The following is a 6,000-nucleotide window of genomic DNA, read 5'->3' as shown; positions in this document are numbered from 1 at the left end:
CATTTCCCCCTCCCTCCCTTTAGACTAGCTGCTCCATCGCCTGCCCGCCCCGCACAAACACCGAGTGAGGAAAGGCATTTGCAATGGTCTCTTTGAAAAGGACTTTAAAGGGTTTAGCAATAGTCTCTATTTCCTGCCAATATCTGCCTCTGTTTGGCTATTCCTCCCCCCTTCCTTCTCTTTGCTGTCTAGACTTTGTAGAGAATGTGGCTTTTTCTTTAGAAGCGGAGTCTGACCGCTGCTAATAGAAGTTCAGTGGAAAACACTAGGAGTGATTTAGTCCCAGCTGGAGAACCACACTTTTCTAATAACAGTTTTCTTGCACTTTATCACTTATGTATGCATACATTATCTCATTCGACCAATGGCATTGCTGGACTTCCAGAATCATCGACATGCTATCTTCTTTCTTCCTTCCCCCTGCCCCATTCCCTGTCTCCTAACCAACATGAGGATGTTCTGAAGGATCTATGGGGTTTACACAAACACTCCGTTAAGATTATGTGCTTTAAAATGAAAGCAGCTCCTATGTCTATTTTATCTTGAAAATCACTTATCTGCCAAGAGGGGAAGATAAGGATCCCCTGACCCTAACATGTCTCTCTCACGGGGATGAGAGGAGACAGATTTGTAACTTTTATTGACATTAGTAGACATGTATTGATCTGATCACGATTATGCAGAAATTAGATTTTACTCTCGTTTCAATTCATGGAGTGGGAATTTTTTTTCCTGTTTCCTCTCATCGTCAGCATGATCTGAAAGTATTTGGGTTGATTGACCTCTTCCAGCCCCCAATTTCTGAGAAATGGAGGCAAGAAGGAGCCAGGGGAATTATCTAAAGTCACCCAAGGAAAGAAGAACAAACCTGAGACTTGAACGCAGTCCTCCTGGCCCTGAATATTAGTTTTCTTACCATTTAAAAGTCATGTTTAAATCATTTTATGAGGCAACTGAAAATATGAACACTGACTGGATAATTTGGGTACATTAAAAATTATTGTTAATTTTGGTGTGTTAACAGCAAAGTGAATATGGTGTCACTGAAACAGTTATGGATGAAGTGATAAGATGTCTGGGATTTGCTTCAAAATAATACAGGAGGTAGGAATTGGTAGGGGTAGAGATAAAAAATATTGGAGGTGGGTATCAGTAGGGATAGAGATAAACAAGATGGGCCATGAGTTGATCGTTAATGATCAGTTTTTTTTCTCTACTTCTGTATCCATCTTTGTATATGTAAAAGTTTAAAAAGAAAAGAAAAAGCATGGTTTACCCATGTACCCTTCCCAGACAAATAACAGAGTATAAGATTCTAATTTGGGGGGGTTGCATCCACAGTTTTTGCTGGAAAATAATCTATCAACCAACAAAATAGGTTCTGGAACAGGCATCAGGATGGAGAAGACAGCTAAATGTTCAGCCACAAATGGGTCACTGTTGCGGGAAGCCAAGAATCCCCTGGAAAAGCAGGGAGTGTGTCACTGAGCTACCAAAAATAAGCCCGATTCAGACAGATGTCCCTTCCAAAAAAAAGCACAACTGTGCTCTCATCTTCAATGGACTCGGCACCCAAGGACCCCCAAAATAGCAGCAACAATGCTCTGTGGGTGAGTCAAAGGATGACAAAGGACATTTTTAGTTCCTTCCTCCATACACATCCTTCCTGCATGGTGCCTTCCAGAAAGAAGACTTCTCGGGGACCGTTGGTGGGTGGCAAATTGGTGGAGGCTCTTCAGGGGACAATTTGACAATATAAGAAGTAAAGTCACTTGCAGCAATTCTCTCTTGGGGAGTTTTCCTACAGCTATATTCATGTACAGATGTTTGTTCATGGCAGCATTGTTTGCTATAGCAAGAATCGTAAACAAATTGACATTCTTTCTTGGGAAATGGTAGAAGTGAACATGGCTACACAGTGGAATACCATACAGCCATTAAAACAACCAAGGTCAATCTCCGTGTGTTGGGATAGAAAGATGTGCAAGGTCAAGTGTTAGGTGAAAACTGCCAGATGTGTGGTTTGATCCTATAGAAGACTAGCAGTTTCTGGAAGGTGTGTGGGTTTGTCCTTGGACTCACTCTGAGCTGGGGGCAGGGAATTGACAGAGTCAGTATTCAATCTCAGATCTGTCTGACCACAAAGCCAGAACCTCCGACCATTCATGGCCTCTTTTTTTAAAAAAAATATATTTTATTGATTTTTTACAGAGAAGACGGGAGAGGGATAGAGAGTTAGAAACATCAATGAGAGAGAAACATCGATCAGCTGCCCCCTGCACAGTCCCTACTGGGTATGTGCCCACAACCAAGGTACATGCCCTTGACTGGAATCGAACCTGGGACCCTTGAGTCCGCAGGCCGACGCTCTATCCACTGAACCAAACCGGTTAGGACCATTCATGGCCTCTTGATGTTGACACACTTGAGCTTCTGTGATTCTGTTTGCATTTGCATGATGACTAGGCCACTGTCTGCTACACTGTCCACTTCCCTGGCCCTGTGTGCCCCAGAGCTCTCGCTAAAAGAGCCCCTACATTCTAGGACCAGAGAGCGCAGGCAGAGCCCTGCTCCTTGGAGAAGCAAGGACCATCTGGCCCCAATGTCAGCCCCTGAGGACCTGGCTTGTTGAGTCCTCCCAGTGCAGCTGGGATGCAATGTCCTCATATTTATTTATTTTTCTGGGATTTCTTTGGGGATGTGAAAGCCAGCACCAGACTTTTCCTCCTGCAGTCTCTGGCCTGCAAGAACCCAGTATTTGACCCCTATGATGTTCTTTCTCCTTTGCATGTCTTTCTTTTTCCTTTTTTAGGAAGGATTGAAGCCTAAAATCCCTGTAGAAGGGAAAAGAAGACATGACAGAGAAGACTGGCTTTAAAGACATCACCGCCTGCCCTGGCTGATGTGGTTCATTGGTTGGAGCATCAGCCCATGCACCAAAGAGTTATGGATTCTATTCCCAGTCAAAGGCAGGTACCTGGCTTGTAGGTTCGATCTCCAGGCCTGATTGGGATGTGTGTGAGAGGCAACCAATCGATGTGTCTCTCTCACACTGATGTCTCTCTCTCTCTCTCTCTCTCTCTCTCTCTCTCTCTCTCTCTTTCTCTCCTCCATCCCTCCCTCCTTTCCACTCTCTCTAAAAATCAATGGGAAAAAATGTCCTCAGGTGATGATTAACAACAGCAACAAAAAACGCATCCATCGCTGTTCTCCAAGATATGGAATTATTGCATAAGATAGGCGGTAATATGGAATTACTGCATAAAACCACAAGAGGCCTAACATTGAGTCTCTGAGGCTGATCTGTCTCTTCCACCACTCTCAATGCTCTGAAGCAATTCAGGCCGTGTGGTCAGCATAGGGTGTTAGCCCTGAACCCGAGTCTGCTAAGCCACTGTGCTCTTCACGTCCCTGTCAGCAGCCTGTGGAGGTGGTAACTTAGTAAGAGCCCTGCACAGGTAGAGAAGCCACCCTTAATCAATAAGAATTGATTATTCTAGACCTTCAAGTCTCTGAAGAGAGAGAGCTCAGGCAGGGGATCTTAACCTTGACTGCAAGGGGAAGAGACAGAATTGGTTTTGAAAATTCTATGATGAGAGGCCGGGAGGTTGGAAAGAAATTTCTGGCTGAGATGACTCCCTTCCCCTTCCATCCTCCTTTCTCCTACCTGCAACCCGATGATGGGATTGTGAAATGGTTGCCTTCAGCGATCCAGATTCTTTAATATTCAGTCTAAGTAAGGATTTCCGGTCACGTCGTTCCCCACTCTGGGCTCTCACATTTCAAAGTGTGACAAACTGGGCATCGTATTCAATAGATATCTGACTAATGTAGATGGGAACCTAATGATTGCTTCCTGCGCTCTGCATGTCATCCTTCTATAAATATATCCCAGAATCACTTTCGCTTTTCGCAATAGCACTCCCTGTCTACATCCCTCCATCTGTGGTCATTAGTCACCTCCCCGCTGAATTTGTGTTACACCTGTGCCTCATCTGTCCTCTCCAACACTGTTTTCCTATCACTGGCTTCCCTGTCTCTAAATTTACCACCTTCCATATTCCCATCGCTCAAAAGTATGGCATGATATCAGCAGAAGCCAGAACTATTCAAACTGTTCTCTTTCACAATTGTCTGGAAAGAAAAAAAAAATCTTCAAATTAGAGCAGAAATAAGGGTGAGAGAGAAACTACAACTCATGTGCAAAAGGACCAATGTGGCATGTTACGGTGAAAGGGACTGTGGACTGCAAAGCCCAGGTTCAAGGGCCAGCTCCACTTTTTAGTTACTGTGTGATGTTGGGCACGTCATCGAACCTCTCTGAACTTCAATTTCCTTACCTACACAAGGAGGCAGTATGACAACTTTATCTCTAATCTACCTTTTAAAGGCTCAAACTTGAATACTTTCCCAAAATGAGTTTGTTACTTTGCCCCTTTTTGAAGGCGTATGGCTTTTTGGAGTTCCAGAGTCCAGTGGGAAAGGCAGAGCCTGGCCTAGTGCTGTAAACCTCAGGATGTGATTGAGCTCACTGTCTGACATATCATGGAAACGACAACATGGATGTCACCCACCTTGTTCCAAAGCTTACACGCTGAACAAAAATCACGTCCTTCCAGCAGGACATTGTCCGGTTACCTCTTGTATTTGGCACCTCTGCTCACGAGAACTACCTGAGGTGTCCTCAGGGAAGGAGTGGGCTGCCCTGTGACTTTCACCTCGAGTTCTGGCATATTTTTCCTAGAATGTCTTCTGAATTCTTGGTATTTCATGACAATCAGGTTGGCCTCTTGGTACTGTGGGCATCATTCATGCCCTTCATTGGTTCAGCATCAAGAAATCAAGAAGATACCCACGTGTGTAGATTTTTCCTATGAATTAGGGAAAGGGTTTAAAGATCCTGAGGTTAGGATGACCAGCTTCTTACCAGGTGACTGTGTTTAATCATTTGAGGATGTGCAGATGACACAGTCCTATTCTATTGCCTCATTCTGCAACATCAGGCAAAATCAGAAGAAATAATTGATCTCTCTGATGGCAGGCCCTTGCCATTTCAGAGTGTGGAATAGCTCCCCCGTGCTTCTTGAGCCCACCTCAACAAAGTTATTTAGTTTCCAAGTCTAAATAACTTTGTCCTGGGATGTGTGAATAACTACTATGATCTCATACACACGTGAGTAACTTTTGAGGAATTGTGGAAGAGATCAATGAGTTTGGCTATGCCATCAGATGGGCTACCAACCTTGTAAAGTCGGCTCAACATCCATGCCAGGCGACAGTCTAAATTAGATTTATTTAAAAGAGGAAAGGGATTGTGAGATTTCAAAAAAGTGGCAAACGTACCAGGGCCAGCATATGCATGCTAAGAAATTATACCATACAAGCTCTTTTATTTATTTTCATGGATTACTTGGCTGGCAAATTTCAGGGGCTACTATACATAAAGTATGTGTGTACTTTAAAAAAAGGTGTTAACATGTCATCCATAAGAACTTTGTGGATAAGATGGAAAAATGAGGGGTATCTGGCAGTATTTTGAAGTGTATTTTTTAGTTCATGGTTGATCACCCATAAGGTTCATGAGTGGTTCTAGGGTAAAGTCACCACAGAAGGGGATAGTTACTATCATAACTTTTGTCCTATTCTCAACTCTCTTAATATCATTGCCAAGGAGTGGATAAAAACACATAAAATTTCAAATTTGCCAAGTGATCTGAACCCACGAACAACTGCTAATGTCATCACTGACAGCATCAAATTTAAAGTGATTTTTATTAAATTTAACCTTGAGCTAAAACCAAAAGATATAAAGTCCTACATTTTGGGTTCAAGGTGCAGCTTGGCAGAAACCCATGTAAAAACATCAGTATTTCAGTCTACCACAAGCTTAATGTGGTGGTATAGCTTTAAAAATAAGCCAACGCAGCCTTCCGTTTCTCTTATCAGGAGTAAAAGGTCTTGGCACAAAGTACCTTTTCTCCCTGTGTGCTGTGCGGCTCA

The sequence above is a fragment of the Myotis myotis genome, unplaced genomic scaffold (genome assembly GCF_014108235.1).
Source record: "Myotis myotis isolate mMyoMyo1 unplaced genomic scaffold, mMyoMyo1.p scaffold_m19_p_11, whole genome shotgun sequence".
Taxonomy (NCBI): domain Eukaryota; kingdom Metazoa; phylum Chordata; class Mammalia; order Chiroptera; family Vespertilionidae; genus Myotis; species Myotis myotis.
Note: the sequence above shows the minus strand (reverse complement) of the source record.